Source organism: Rhinopithecus roxellana, chromosome 13 (genome assembly GCF_007565055.1).
Source record: "Rhinopithecus roxellana isolate Shanxi Qingling chromosome 13, ASM756505v1, whole genome shotgun sequence".
NCBI classification, from domain to species: domain Eukaryota; kingdom Metazoa; phylum Chordata; class Mammalia; order Primates; family Cercopithecidae; genus Rhinopithecus; species Rhinopithecus roxellana.
Window position 1 is genome coordinate 88,134,142 of NC_044561.1, and position 17,152 is coordinate 88,151,293.

The 17,152-nt window shown below is 38.3% G+C and overlaps 1 protein-coding gene across 6 annotated transcripts in view; it reads right to left on the bottom strand.

The window, feature by feature from the left end:
• MACROD2 (mono-ADP ribosylhydrolase 2) overlaps window positions 1-17,152 on the bottom strand; it is a 2,180,049-nt gene that overhangs the window by 880,424 nt on the left and 1,282,473 nt on the right. For 2 of the 6 annotated variants that reach the window (XM_030915180.1, XM_030915181.1), the window contains exon 1: window positions 5,084-5,276. The exons of the other annotated variants lie outside the window; for them this stretch is intronic. The gene's annotated coding sequence lies outside the window, so the exon portion shown is untranslated. Of the gene's footprint in view, window positions 1-5,083; window positions 5,277-17,152 lie in introns of those variants that run through there. 6 annotated transcript variants of the gene reach the window in all.

The window sequence follows — 17,152 nt, forward strand, 5'->3', positions numbered from 1 at the left end:
TGATCTCATCATTAACACTGTTCAGACCCCAGGGAGGTGATTACGTTTCTTTTCCTGTATCTTAGAATAAAAGGAGACTGCATTTGAATGTCACAAAGGGTTGTGGATTGTGCAAATGCAAACATCAGAGATGGACACCCTTTCAGAGTGGAAGGAGGATTTAGCAATAGAAGTGCTTAGGTAAGGGGAAAAATAATTAATTAACTTGTCAAATCCTTCCTCTAAAATAGCTTAAGTGCAAAAGATTCTCAAATAATAAAGTGTTGTTTCCTAGGAGAAACAAGTATCTGTCTCAATTTCCTTTAAGTAACAAACTGTGGTCTTGGGCAGTATTCATGAATGAACGTTGGACGTATGACAGTTGTATGTGGTGGCTAAGTCACCTATTGCAATAATAAGTAATTTGTATCATTGTCTCATGTACTTGTTGGCTTAATGTGTAACTACTAAATGTTTACCCATATGGCACTAGGTGTCCATTGGTACTCTTGTCCTGGGTCCTGCAAATGTTAGAGGAGACATGGCCAAAATAGTTAAAACTTGTATGTCAAATTAAAAGTGTATTCCTCTGCTTGGTGTGTGAGATATCTGGGGAGGGGGGCACTCATCATTTGGCTTATTTTATAAGTGAGGAAACTGAGATCTGTAGAGAAGCTCTGTGCCAGAGAACCCAGTTTCCTTCTAGACAACCTAAGAGACTTTCCGCCAACCCAGGTTTCACCTCACCATAATTAACTTTTGTTTTATGTCCGAGATGCTACCCAAATTATGGTTTGCGATCAGCAGCAGCAGCAGCACCACCTGGAAGCTGGTTGGGAATTTGAAATCCTGGGGCTCCATCCGAAACCTGCTGAATCAGCCTCTGGGAGTAGCGTTGGAAATCTGTGTTTCATGAGCTTCCTAGTGAATTCTTTATGTACTCCCAGTTGATAATTTGCTCCTAACCCCTTATTACTCAAGGTGTGGTCCATGGCCTAGCAACAGGAGCATCTCCTGAGAGTCTGTTACAAATGCACAATCTCAGGCCTACTGAATCAGAATCTGCATGTTGAAAAGATGTATGGAGGATCTGTATAAACATTAAAGTTTGAGAAGGGCTGCTCTGATTGTATCTGTAACTTAAACAAACACCAGTTAGATTACATATAGTGAAATTGCATAGAACTGGTCTCTGAACTACAAATCGGGATCATGCCTTGTGTCATTTTATAACTTTCTAGCACACGGAGTTTAAATAAACTGCAATGAGTGCTAGCAAATAGCACAATCTGGGTTCCTAGTGATCCCCTTACATAGTTAATATGGTTTCACTTAGTTTCATCATTTTAAGTCTACTCGGAGAGTGGCACATGTTGCTTAGCCATTTAGAAATTTAAACATGATACAACCATACTGGTGAATGACTCTTTTAAAGCCTCAGCATACCTTGTAGTCAGCTACTAACAGTGATTTGATCTTTTCTCACCTTTACCCCACCAAAAATGAGGTAACTGGGTGAGAGGGTCAAACACTGCAAAGAAAACCAGATTGAAAAAATAAGAGTATGGCAATTTGACCCAAAGGAAGGTGACTAAATATATAGTCATCAAAGTAGCATGCAAAGTTTCAGTATTTAAATCAGTCACTAGAGAATTCGGGGAGGGTGGGGGAGACTATCTGAAACCTCAATATTTTACTCCAGTGTTTTCTTCTTCAACTTATGACCCAGTATGCTAATGAAACAAGGCCTTAACTGAAACTACGAAGGCCACATTTCAGAGGTTAAGATAAATTTGCGGGCAGGTTTTTGATAAGAAGCTAATTTTTCTCCTCTTATTTTTAATGGTTATTTACTCTAATAAACGTTTAAGTGTTTAGACTTGAAAATAACTACAATCTGAGTTGGCATCATTATGGATGACATCTTCAGAACTGAACTTTTCAACTTGACTTCTGCCTCATTATTGAACAGTAGGTGCTGCATGCTATTTATATTCCTGTCCCTTGAGGCTAATGATAGTTATGGCCAAATGGTTAGAGGATACTCAAAGGGTTGTGGCTACTTTTCGTTTCTGTTAAGGGCTGTAACAACTTATTTGGTCCTCATTTTCACAAAACACAGAAACAGAGGTAAAATAATTTAACAAACTTTAAAACAGCATGAACAAACTGGAAAATATTTCCATAAGCAAATATGACAAATGATTAATATATTTAATCCACAAAAAGCTCATGTACACCAATAGAAAATATCTATTTCCCCAATAGATACTTGAAAAATGTTAATTATAATTTTAGTAACAATTATAACAAAGTCATTTAATGGCTCTTTACCACTGCCAGGAAGTGTGCTAAGTATTATGCTTACAATATCTCATTTAATTCTTACAATTCTGTGAAGTCTTTATTATCCTCATTTTCCAAATGAAAAAATGGGAATTCAAAGAGGTTAAATAAATTGCCTGGAGTCACACATACATACATTTACACAGTAGTTTTTTTGTTTTTGTTTTTTTGTTTTTTTGAGACAGGATCTTTTTCTGTTGCCCAGGCTGGAGTGCGGTGGTGCTTTGACCTCCCAGGCTCAGAGTGACCCTCCCAACTCAGACCCCCAAGTAGCTGGGACTATAGGCATGCACCACCATGCCTGGTTAACTTTTTTAACTTTTTGTAGACATGAGGTCTCACTATATTGGCCGGGTTGGCCTCAAGTAATCCTCTTACCTCAGCCTGCCAAAGTGCTGGGATTGCAGGCATCAGCCACTGCACTTGGCCTACAGTGCAGATTAATGTTACATCTGTCCAGTTGCCACTATCTAAAAGGACGTGGATCATGTACAAATTTAAAAAAAAACAAAACAAAAAAAAGAAGTCCAGATGCTAAACATTTGAAAAAAAAAATGCTCAATGAAGCCACTATTCAATGACATTAAATTTAAAACAACTATTATAAAAGACTGAACAGTCTATGAAAGTCGAACCCAGTCAGGAGGCCATGAGATAAGCACGCATACGCACTGGTGGGGTCACATGTCAAGAGCTTTTGATATGCTTCTAGTTCCCAGCAGATTCCTACACTCTAGGGAGTCTCTTCTATGGAAATAATTTTGTAAACGTAAATTGTGGGGTTCATAAAAATTGCCCTCACAGGATTCTACACAAAAGAGAAAATTAGGAAAAAATAAACTGCCAACCACAAGGGAGCAGTGAAATGAATTACAGTCCATTAACCCAAAGGAATATTATACCATTATTAAACAGTAATTATGAGAAAGTTTACACAGGATAATACTAATGATATAGTAGTTTATTGAAAACATGAAGACAGTTGTATATCCAGTGATCTCTAGTATACAAACATAAATAAATAGGTATAAAATGTAGGAAAAATGCCAAATGTCGAATGTAAGCAATAATTATCTCCGAGCAGTAAATTTATAACAAATTTTTGCTTTTTATTATGTCTTCTAATAAACATATTCACTTAGAACTGACGTGTTTGCAAGGTTTATAATGGGACAGTTAGGAAGAACTACCTTAACTTTTAAAAATTGGAAACTTCTGGCCAGGCACAGCGGCTCACACCTTGTAATCCCAGTACTTAAGAAGCCTGAGAGGCCGGGTGCAGTGGCTCATGCCTGTAATCCAAACACTTTGAGAGGCTGAGGTGGGTGGATCACGAGGTCAGGAGTTGGAGACCAGCCTGGCCAACATAGTGAAACCTCGTCTCTACTAAAAACACAAAAATTAGCCAGTGTGGTGGTACACCCCTGTAGTCTCAGCTACTTGGGAGGCTGAGGCAGGAGAATTGCTTGAACCCAGGAGGTAGAGGTTACAGAAAGCTGAGACTGCACCTTTGCACTCCAGCCTGGCTGACAGAGCAAGACTCCATCTCAAAAAAATAAACTAAAATAAAAGGGAGGCCGAGGCAGGCAAATTGCTTGAGTCCAGGAGTTCAAGACCAGACTGGGCAACATGGCAAAAACCCATCTCTACAAAAAATATAAAAATTAGCCAGATGTGATGGTGTGTATCTCTAGTCCCAGCTACTCAGGAGGGTGAGATGGGAGGAGTACTTGAGCCTGGAAGGCAGAGGCTGCAGTAAGCCGCAACCATGCCACTGCACTCCAGCCTGGGCAATAGAGTAAGACGCTGTCTCAAAAATAAAGTAAAATAAAATAAAATAAAAATTGGAGGCAGGGCGTGGTGGCTTACGCCTGTAATCCCAACACTTTGGGAGGCCGAGGTGGGTGGATCATGAGGTCAGGAGATCGAGACCATGCTAGCTAACACGGTGAAACCCCATCTCTACTAAAAATACAAAAACATTAGCCGGGCGTGGTAGCAGGTGCCTGTAGTCCCAGCTGCTCAGGAGGCTGAGGCAGGAGGATGGTGCAACAGAGCGAGACTTTCTGTCTAAAAAGAAAAAAAGAATTGGAAACTTCTCAAAATAATCACAGAAAAAGTAAATGTCAAAAAATTATTTAGGGGGACTTAGGGAAATTAAAAAGAATACTCACTTAAAAAAGTGATAAGCATTAAATCTAAACTCTATAAAACTTGGCTGTAAGCCATAGATTGAATTGTCTGGTGGGTAGTTTTATTCCTGTTCCCTTAAATTAAGAAAGGCTTATATCTTTCAATACAACTAAAATACAATACTTTAAAAATATTTTAAACATTTTATTGTTGCCTAATGGTAACACACGATAATGAGATATAATCTATTTAAAGCTCTAAGAATGTGATTCAAAGTTTAAAAATCTATGAAATTATGAAAACATGTATATATATACTTTTTAAATTATTAGCAATATTTACTCGTATTTTCTTTTTGTGTAAAATATAGAAAAGTAAATTTTCTCCTTTGGGATGTCATTTTCATGATGAACATTGAAACCAAACTTTGAGCAAAAAGCCCTTCATGGTTGACTGACGAACTAAATGAAGAAAAGATTAAAGGTAACTTAAAAAAAAAAAAAAAAAAAAAAAGTCATGCATATATGGGGAACAGGGAAACTCACCAGGGAATGCAAAGGAGAACCAAACCAGACATGAAAAGAATTAATACAAATTAGGGACTTTATAAGAGTGAGCAAAACACCTGCATAAACTGGCTCTATGTGACCTCTCCTGACTGCTGAGTTTCCAAAAAATGTGTTCTTTGGATACCTGAGGCCCAAAGGGCTCCGATTTTTAAAGGCTTTTTATGTAGTCTTTCCAAAATAGGCAAAAGTATCCCTGGTAAGGTCTGAGCCCATCATTTGCTTCTCTGATAGTGGCCTATCTGGTATGGACAGGACTCAGGCACTTCAAAGCAGAAGGGAGGGGTAGAGAAATATTATGGGGTGGGTGAAGTGGGTACTTCCCGATTTCAAGTACACATTGTACCTTCTTTACAGTTCTCCCTCTTCTTAGTCCTGGCCAACAATGAAAAGTAACTTAAAAACCATTTCAAAAACATATCCAAAACTTGGAACAGGTGAAAGAGTGTTTTTGCAGAGTAGTGTTGGGCTTGACTTACTACTGATTGGACTACTTTACAACTCTTAGAATGCAGAAGTTAACCCATAGATTTTTGTCCAGTAGAGATGCAAATTATTTCTTTCCAGTGGAAGGTATAATCCCAAGGATTCGGTTTATTGTCCTCTAAGACATTCACCAATTTTGTATCTAACCCAGAAATCTTATTTTAATATCTTGGGTAAAATTGTCATATAATCCTCAAATGCTCTTTAAGACTGATTTTAACATCTTACTAGTTTCCTCATTAATTAATGAATTAAATAATACATTTGTTGTGTGTTCTTGCTATATTTTGTTGGTTATATTTTTAGTTTTTTGAAATCAATTTTGTTTTTCATTTTTTAATCTTCAACTTCTATTTAAGTTCAGGGTACATGTGCACATTTGTTACACAGGTAAACATGTGCCATGGTGGTTTTGCTGCACAGGTCGTTCAGTCACCTAGCTATTAAACCCGGCATCCATTAGCTATTTTTCCTAATGCTCTCCTTTCCCCTACTCCACTCTTAAGGGCCCCAATGTGTGTCATTCCCCCATGTGTCCATGTGTTTTCATCATTCAGCTCCCACTTATAAGTGAGAACATGTGGTATTTAGTTTTCTGTTCCTGCATTAGTTTGTTGAAGATAACAGTTTCCAGCTCCATCTATATCCCTGCAACAGACATGATCTCGTTCCTTTTTATGGCTGTGTCACATTCCATGGTGTATATGTACCACATTTTCTTTATCCAGTCTATCATTGATGGCCATTTGGGTTGATTCCACATCTTTGCTATTGTGAATAGTGCTGCAATGAACATATGCATGTGTGTATCTTTATAATAGAAGAATTTACGTTCTTTTGGGTACATCTCCAGTAATGGGATCGCTGGGTCAAATGATATTTCTGCCTCTAATCTTCAAAGAATCACCACACTGTCTTCCACAATAGTTGAACTAATTTATACCCCAACCAACAGTGTAAGAGCGTTCCTTTTACTCTGCAACCTTACTAGCATCTGTTGTTTTTTGACTTTTTAACAATGGCTATTCTGACTGGCATCAGATGGTATCTCACCGCGGTTTTGATTTGCATTTTTCTAATGATCAGTGATGTTGAACTTTTTTTGTGTGTGTTTGTTGGCTGCATGTATGTCTTCTTTTGAGAGGTGTCTGTTCATGTCCTTTGCCCACTTTTTAATGGAGTTGTTTTATTTCCTGTAAATTTGTTTAAGTTTCTTGTAGACTTTGGATATTAGAACTTCATCATATGGATAGATTGCAAAAATTTTCTTCCATTCTATAGGTTTTCTGTTCACTCTGATGATAGTTCCTTTTGCTGTGCAGAAGCTCTTTAGTTTAATTAGATCCCGTTTGTCAATTTTTGCTTTTGTTGCAATTGCTGCTGGTGTTTTTGTCATAAAATCTTTGCCTGTGCCTATGTCCTGAATGGTATCACCTAGGTTTTCTTCTAGGGATTTTACAGTTTTGGGTTTTACATTTAAGTCTTTAATCAATATGAAGTTAATTTTTGTATAAGATGTAAAGAAGGGGTCTACTTTAAATTTTCTGCATATGGCTAGCCAGTCTCCCAGCACCACTTACTAAATAGGTAATCCTTACCCCATTGCTTAGAAAACGATTCTTTAACACCACAAAAGTTAAAACTGAAAGACTTCTTACAAAATCATTTGTCTATACTCTTAAAAATTTCAAGATTATGGAAAAAAAAAAAGATAAGGAACCACGAGGCTAGAAGAACATGACAGCTAAATGCAAATGGTAATTCTGGAGTGGATCCTGGACTAGAAAAATGTTTTTCTTCCTTCCACTGTAACAGAAATTAGTGAAAAAAATTGGTAATACTAAGATCTACAGGTTAGATAATAGCATTTAATCAATGTTAATTTCATGGTACTGTGATTACATAATATAATTGTTTCTAAGAAACAGTCTCTAAAATATTTAAGGGTAAAGAGCACCAACTCTACAAGTTACCTCAAAAATTCAGGAGTTAATAATATATACATATTATTGATATTATGGAATGATTAAAAAATATGATAAAGATAGATTTCACTGAGAAATCATGAAGGGCGTACTAGAATTCTTTGCATTATTTTTACAACCCTTCTATAAGTCTAGAATTTTTCAAAGTAAAAGATTAAAAATATGCTACATAAATAAGAATCAGTTAAAGCACACATGAAATCATATAATCAAGGTCATCCATAACAACACTAATAAACTCTGATTTAACACTGTACAGTTGTTACAATTCTTTTCCTTCCCTTTATTATCTAGCTTTACTTGACTGATTTCTTTTTCTTTTTTTTTTTTTTTTTTTTTTTTTTTTGAGACAGTCTCGCTCTGTCACCCAGGCTGGAGTGCAGTGGCCGGATCTCAGCTCACTGCAAGCTCCGCCTCCCGGGTTTACGCCATTCTCCCGCCTCAGCCTCCCGAGTAGCTGGGACTACAGGCACCCGCCACCTTGCCCGGCTAGTTTTTTGTATTTTTAGTAGAGACGGGATTTCACCGTGTTAGCCAGGATGGTCTCAATCTCCTGACCTCATGATCCTTCCGTCTCGGCCTCCCAAAGTGCTGGGATTACAGGCTTGAGCCACCGCGCTCGGCCTACCTGACTGATTTCTTGAAGAAGCTTTTTTTTGGGGGGGGGGGGGGGGGCAGAGTCTTGCTCTGTCGCCCAGGCTGGAGTTCAGTGGCTCAAACTCGGCTCACTGTAACCTCTGCTCCCCGGGTTTAAGGGATTCTCCTGCCTCAGCCTCCCAAGTAGCTGGGATTACAGGCACCAGCCACCTCGCCCAGCTAATTTTTTTTGTATTTTTAGTAGAGATCGGGTTTCACTATGTTGGTCAGGCTGGTCTTGAACTCCTGATCTCCAGTGATCTGCCTGCCTCAGCCTCCCAAAGTGCTGTGATTACAGGCGTGAGTCACCACACTCCATCTACCTGACCGATTTCTTTTAAACTTCAATGGTATAAACATTTTCTCCCCAATGGAAGCACAGAAAGATTCAGCAACCGTGATATCATTACTAATCTGGGATTTTGCCAATACCTGATGCTGTTTTTCACTATAGACACCAGATTGGAGATTTTCCAACTTGCCCGTTGGGACATAACCACCAAAAGAGGGTTGTGAGAGTAGGAGAATGAAGGAGTTATGGGGGACTGGGGCAATAAGAGGATGAGGGTGGGAGCCAGTGTGCAAGATGGCGGGCTGTTTATTCATCATTCATCTCCCGTTTCTTTCTTTCTTTCCTTGAGTCAGGGTTTTGTTCGGTCACCCAGGCTGGCTAGAGTGCAGTGACGTGGCTCACTGCAGCCTCAAACTTCTAGGCTCAAGAGGTCCTCCCACCTCAGCCTCTCAAGCAGCTGGGACTACAGGTGTGTGCCACTACACTTGGCTAAGTTTTTTATTTTTATTTTTATTTTTGTAGGCATGGCGTCTTGCTATGTTGCCCAGGCTAGTCTCAAACTCCTGGCCTCAAGTCATTCTCCCACCTCAGCCTTCCAATCATCTCCCAGTTCTATCTACTGTATGTTAGCTACCATTTTTTTCTCTGAAGTCTGTCTTGATATTATACTACAGTTCAAGCAGAAAGAGCTATTGGGAAGAAGCAACTACGGCTCTTTCGGCCAAGTTAATTTGACATAGATTTTGGAAGAACTTCTTTTAAAGTAATACTGTAATACATATTTCTGTAGACTCAGAAAACTTATGAGAAAACAAGATAAAGAAAAAAGTAAAGAAAAAGAATAAAGGAGAGAGAAGAGAAAGAAGATGGGAAGTAACCACACGAACAGGCAGACCTAGAGCCCGTTAATGACCAGTGGATGTATTCTCATGCACAACCGAAAACTCAGATTTGCTTCTTCAATGACACCAGCTTTCAACCAGGCCACCAGGACAGCACAAAGCTGACAGCTCTGTCTCTGTTAATAAAGACGCAGAAATAGCTCAGCCGTGTGTTTTGACACCAAAAATTCACTGTGGAGTTAGAGATCAGTTTGTTAGGAACGTTGCAAACTGTAAAAATCTAAAAGGTTTTTAAATATTAATAGCACTTGAATGGTTTTCTCCCAGATGGCCACAAAGCTGACTATCGTTCTCTCCTAGAACCCTCTGCTGTTTATCCTCTAAATGTCCCCAGTATAAAACAGTTTTAATCTTTTGTTGCTGCTGTAAAACTTGATCTACTGTGGAACAACATAATTAAGTGTCAGTGTCTGGATGTATGGAGTGAGAAACAGACCTAATAATCCAGGATGTATGTCACTAACAATTTAGTTTATGGCTCAGTGATAATGGGATCCCTGATTATTAGCAGGATGCCTGGCACTGGAGGCTTCTTAGCTCGAAGCCCAGGTATGTGGACATATGAGGTGGCAGAGGCAGTGCTGGTAGGAGCACGTGAGCCTCACTTTTTGCCTATCTTTTCTAGTTTATTTGCCTGTTAAAAGTCTACATCACTCTCACAGTACAATTTTAATGTAAAGCCAGTTGGAAAGGAACAACAGTTTGATTTGAAAGAGTTGATGTTCCGTTATACTTGTTCTTGTGAAAATTATGAAAAGGTTGTGAATTAAAATGTAAGTGCCAGAGAGCTACTGTCTTGATGTTATGGCTTGCTGGCAGTGTTGGCAGGCAAACCCAGAAGGTGATCCAAGTTATACCTACAAACAATGCGAGTTATGAACAGAGAGGAAGAGGTGGGGAGGAAGGAGTGAAGGCAGAGGGGACAGAAAGGGGAAGAATAAGAAAGGTCAGAAGGAAAGGGAAGAGAGGTTTAGTATTTTCTGGGATCAATTTCCAAATAAACTATATATATATATATATATATATATATATATATATATATATATATGTAGAGAGAGAGAGTTTTAGGTAGGTAGGTAGGTAGACAGATAGACAGACAGATAGATAGATATGTAGATATGTAGTTAATAGAGGGCACATATAGTTATATAGTTTATTTAACTATATAACTATATATAGTTGTATATATGTATTAACTCTATATATACACATATATGTGTATATCATTAAAAATTTAGAAAACTACACATACGTATATATATATACACACATACATATATATACACACATATATATACACATATATATACACACACATATATATATACACGTGTAGTTTTCTAAATTTTTGATGATTTGGTGGTTGTTATATGACTTAAATGCTTCATAAATCAGGCAAAATGTCACCTCCAAAATGAAAATATCCCCACCTCCCATCTAATCCTTGAGTCAGAGTTTTATCTTCCCTGTGCAATGCTCAGAAAGGCATAATAACATCTATCCCATTTATTTTCTTCTTTCTCTGTTTTCATAGCCGATAGGAAATATTTCTGATTGGCAGAGGGTTTTTCTTTCGGCAGGTGGAATGGCTTATGCCCTGCCAGCCTGGGAGTATTTTGTCTGTTGAAAGTGACTTTGTATGTGGCTGCTCTGACCCCTTTTGTGTTGGTCATCTTAGGGTTTGCATCTCAAGGAGCAGGCTTCTTTGATGTTCCTCAGTGAGGGGCTGGGTTGGGGGGACTTGTGGTGCAGCACATAGTTTTGGCTGCCCCATGCCACACCCTTTGGCCCACCTCTTCACTCTAAGTGCAGTCAAGAGGTGAACTGTTCCTGGCATCCTAATGGCTTCCCACCTCACATGCCTTCAGGGCAATCACTTCTTCTGTCTCAGGGCTTTCTCTGAAGCTTTAGGCACAGTCTCTGTGTGTGAGCTCATCCCAGAAGTGCATAGATGTGAATGTCCCTGCAGACAACCCTCAACCACTGGGGGCTGAGAGTCAGGGAATAAATACTTCTGCCTCCTGTTCTCTGTAGGGACAATTCTGAGGTACATTCTACATAGTTGCCCAGAGGGACCCCAGTGGAAATGAGCCCCAGGCTTCACTGTCTCACTCTTCCCACTTCTTCATTTTTGTTTTCTGGGGATCACTTCCCAAATAAACTATATATGCCCTGAATTAACTATACATGTGGTTTTCTATATTTTTGATAATTTGGCATTGCCGCCTTGCTGACTAAGGAGGGACTACCTCTATCAGGGTTGGTCAGTTCTTAGAGATAGCAAATGAGCCGTAGAGAATATGCCTTTCATATCCAAACCAACCAATCCACAGCCCATACTCTGAACCAACTCCTCTATATGACTCTTAAACACGAGGGGGCAATAGTTCTTTCCCATAATTATCCCAGGCCAATGTACCAGACCACTAGAGATAGTCTCTAAATGCCAATTCTAACCCTGCATATCCTGCCTTGCCTGGCTCTTCCTGCAGAAACCACTCTAAGGCCTCCTGTGCACCCTTTCCCCTCACTCCCTTTGCCTCCTGACTGGGCCTGGTGCTATCCCGTGTGGCCCCCACAGGGCATGGCTGCCCCCTCCTCTTAGGAACTGTGAGTACCAAACTATCATTTCAATGGTGGTTACCTCCTGACCTGTTGGCCTCATAACACCGGAATAATAATAAAATCTATGCTTTAAAACAGTCCCAAATTCTTATCTCAGGCTCTGATTTCAGAGGAACTCAAAGACTGATGATTACATATACATATTTTCTAAACGAATGCATGATCCAATGATTCTCGAGAGGTAATTCTACAGAGGAGGAAGGGGAAGAGCATTCAGTTGAATGCCCTCTACTGAGGGGTCTGTGAATATGAGCTCATCTGCTGAGTCATTTAACTACATGTCTCACATCCTTGCAGCACCTACTGTATTATTACCCAGCACTCCTTTCCTTAGGGTGTCTTAGAGAATCATGGACAGCAAGTAGCTTGCAACATAAGATGCCAGAGGAGAAAATGAGGTTAAGAAAATCAAGAAATTAAGTTAAGAAAAATCTATTTAAAAGAAACACATACTGCCCTTGCTAGGGGATAGATTTCCCATTTTTATTTTTAAACTGAGAGTACATTATAGTTATATGTTAAATATACATCACAAGAGGATAAAGAATGAAAGTCAAAACAAGTTGAAGAGAAAGAAGGAAGCAGTATGTATTTGAGCCTCTCAGTGAGAAAAGAGGCCATTTTTCATCTCAGGCCCCAGGGTATCTGTTAGTGCATTGGGAGAGGTAATTCATTAAATGAACCTAAGGTTAATGCACCTTCAAAAGAGAGCAATTTATCTCCTCTTCTTCAATAGGATCAGGCCAGGAGGTTCTACTGCTGGAAAAAAAATCATCTTGGTGAGATACCCCTGTAATGATCTCAGGTCCCCTGAATTCCATCTTTCTCATTTATTATACCTACATGACTAATGCACTGGGTGAGAGGATCTGTATTTTCTCCTCAAGGTGTAGGTACTTAAGTTATCTCTTGAACACCAGGATATTTTTATATTTCTCTTTATATATTATATACTTTCCCTCCCCTACTGAATTCTCCTATTCCAGCCTGACTGAAGTGCAGCCAGGGAGGCATCAAAAAGGAGGGACACACTAGTTTAAAGGAGTTACTTAGAAATTTTAATAGCCTATTTTAGAATAAAGTCAATAATAGCAGTTACGATGTTATTATAAAACCTGCTGAGTTAACCAAGTGAAACCAAGGGAAACAAACACAGCCACGAGTGAAATTTTTCATACTAGATTGCCCGAATTCTGGTTTATTCTCAGAAAAATTATTCAGCTTCTCTCTTTCTCTCTCTCTCTGTACGTGTGTGTACATACATATACACATACACACAAATATTTATTCACATACATATATACCCACATACACACATGCATATTTCTAGAATTTTTACAGTATGTCAAGCGCTATGTTGGTCATGGAAAAAAAAAAAATCAGTCTTGGTTTCTGCCCTGTTCATGGTAGTCACTCAAGGACTCAGCCTGATGGAGGCTCCAAGTTGGCTAGGTGCTTGCATTATTACCTTATGAAAAAGGTGGCATGATAAATCATGTATTAGCTCTCAGTCCCTTCACTCAGAAGTGAACTATATCACTATTGCCCACATGTCATTGGCCAAATCAAGTCATATGACCATGCTGAACCCTAAAGGGGATAGGAAATTAAAATCTTATCTTTGGGCTAAATGGCAGGAAACTAGAAATGTTTGATAAACAGCACTGATGTCTATGACATTTACCAATCAAGAGTGGTGAAATTTATTTCCTTTCAGGGTTTATGTTACTTTAGCTGAGTTAGAGTTTATTGCCCAAGGCTGAATATAGTTCCAAAAAAAAGAGCAAGAGTCAGTTCTTACTATTTTAAGGAGGACAATTACAAATTGCCAAGCAGAATTGCTACATGTATTTCAAGGTCAAAAAACTCATATTCCCTTAGGAAGAGTGCCTTATAAATAAAGTCATTGTCATAAATGACAGCCCATTTAAAGAATCACACACCAATCACATAGAGTTTTCATCACCCGAGTCTCTCAGAATAATAAATGTTTCACAATGCACTTGAGGCATCATCTCATGACCTGGGCTTACAATGAGGAAAGCACATCTTTGAAAAGTATGAAGAGAAGAATATGGGCTTTCACACAAAATGAACAGTGCTGCATCCACTAAATAGTCTGGCTTCATGGGAAACTGCTAGCACAAAAACCAGAGGGCCCTGCCCAGACACAGAACCTGATTAGAATCAGTTAACCCTAATAGGTTAATATACTAACCATGTTATTTGAGTCTGTGGAGATACAGAGGTTTGAACACACGCCATTATGGATATTTTATTGTTATTTGAGCACAAAGTAGGTATTTTCCATTTTGATCTGCTACTTCTTTCTCCCCGGCTCCTTTTTAGCATTGAACCGGGGGCAGAGGGAGGTGAGGGAAAATGAACTTTGATATGGAATTGAAGCGAGTGGTCAGTTCTGCTTTGTCAATGATAGACAGCCTAGACAACTAAGGTCAAATAAGACTGGAATAATTTATATGAGAAAGTGAGGACTTTATGCAAAAATATATTAATATATCCAATCAAAGGCGATGGCTGTCTTACCATTGAATGTTCTTTTCCTATATTGATGTGCTGAATTTTATAAAAATCCTACGATTGTGTTTCTGAAAGCCCCCATTATATTCCTGTGTAGGGGATGGATGGAGTGAGAATCCAGGATAATTAAGGATATCAGAAGTATCCTTAATACCAGAAGAAAAAGGAAGAAAAACACAACTTTTTTGAACCTCCCTTGTGAAACAATTTTTTAAAATGAACCAAACATTAAACAATCAATTTCTGAGAACACAGAACAAATTGCTTACTCATGGATAATTATGAACAAATGAACAAATAGCAGGCTTGGAGATTATGATAAACCCTTAAAGGAGAAATGTAATTAATGATGATGATAAAAATGCTAAGTATTTGTAATAATAATTATAATATGTCTGTCTCCAGAGGTCCTAGTTTTTAATGTTCCTTTTCAGAAAACATCATCAGAATTTAATCAAAGGCACTGAAGGAAAATATGGATAATTTTCTCCTTAACTACACTGAACGTCCATGTAAAAGCTCTTGGTTATCATTGAGAGATGTTCCAGTAAGCACTGAAATGACCCCTGTTGTGCACAGGGACAGCTGTCTCACTGTCCAATAACCTTAAATGTTGGGTGTGCATACAAGGTTCCTTTCCTCCTAGGCTAACTTTAGTTGACCCATAATAGATCTATTAGCTAAGGATTTATCTAAACCATTTTAAAACTTATTTATATTGTGAATATTTTTTACTTTTTTGTGGGTTCAAGTGCTTAATAAAATTATTGAGTTTGATGTAAGGCATATTTTAACATGTCTGAAAACAAGTATCACAGAATTCATAGCTGGAAAAGACCTCGGTCATCATAAAGGGACAATGTCATTTGCCTAAAGTCACACAGTCAGTAAAATGAAAATCCTGGCTTCTGAAACCAGTTCACTGGACTCCAAAGCAGCCTCCTAAAACTAGCTTATGTACCAGCGAAGTCTGAAGCAGTGGCTCTCAACCATCAATCACGTTGTTGGCTCTTTGGCACTTTGGTGGTGCTATGGACACTTCACATAGTAGTGTTTCCAAATGAATAAAATACAATATATAGGATTACAGAGAAAATGATTCATACTAAAATACGCTTCTTAAAAAAGACATAGATATTTAAAAAGCTTGTGAGATATTAATATAGCCATCATTATTAGCACATAAATAGAATTTAATTGAAGTTTTAATAGCTAGCATACTTTTGAAGCAGTTAGGAACACAAGTGAGGCTTCTAAGATATCTGCAAGTGCAGTGTGATACAAAAATACCTGAGACTTCCATGGGAGGCCAAGTTTCAGGCACTGCTGTAACTTTTGGAGTTTACGGACTACATTCATCATGGAAGGACATTTAAATTTCAGTTAGTAGTTAGTGAACAATAAAATTTGTTTTTTTCCTATTCTACTTCATGGGCCCAAGATTTCGAATCCCAGACCCGAGATTTACCAGATTTAACCCCAATAATGTATTCATACATATACCATTGTATATTTGGGTATACCATCTCCAACAAATACTTATTTAGCACTTCTTTTTTCCTTGCTGCTGTCCTAAGTCCAGAAGAAATACAGTGAAGAGTTCCTGTTTTATGGAGCCTAGAATTTAATTATGAAGACAAGATCCACACACACTGGTATTTTTAAATATTCCATAAAAGAAAAAAGTAGACTTCAGATCATTGGATGTCAAGGCTATCTAGAATCTGGTGCCAACTGAATGCTAAATGCATTAAAGCAGGTGTGCAGGTGAACAGAACATGGGTGCTAGTTTGTCTGCTGACTGCCTAATCTACCAGGTATGATGATGGAGAGAAAGAATAAGTGGTATAAATAACTTACAAATCTAGATAGAGAGCCACACAGCCAAAGCAGATCCCCCAAAATGTGAAGCAATACATCAGCAAGGCTCAGACTAAATAGACAAAGTTCAGGGCTCTCCAGAAAAAAAAAAAAAAAAAAAAAGGGAGGGTGTTTTCACTGCATGATGAGCATAAATGGAGGTTTTTGGGCAAAGACCCCATTGTCTTTGGTTTACATTCACTTTCCATCCATCTGTGAAAACATACATATACCCCAGTCTTTTGCTGACATAAATGGTTCCAAATTTGATTCCTAGGCTGGCAAACAAGGAGTCATTTCTTATGAGTGAGTGATATACAACACTGCATTCCTAAACATTTTCTCGCCCAAATTCTCAAAAGAAGTTTGAATGTCCACTTTGAAACTTGAGGATAAATGGTGGAAACTCATTTCCTTCTAATATTGGTGTTAGAATAAGACTTATTTAGCAAACAACAGATTTGTCAACTCTGAACTAAGCAGGAGAATGGCATCTGGTTCATAGTTTAGAAACTGAGATTTCTTTTGCTTTTATTGAATACGTTCAACAATACAAAGAAGGGAGCGCCTAGGTAATTTTAACTCGGTTATCAGGCCATCTAAGTCGTTACATTTATAAATTAATTATGTAGCAAATTTAATAATAGGTAGAAGATATTTGAAACCAACTTCCTTTAAAGAGTTCCTAAGCTAATAATGACTATACTCACCAAAAATATGACATAATTGCCTTGAAACTTAATCTGATCCACTTTAGCCCAGATAAATGATACAGCATGTTGCTTAAATGAAATCAACACT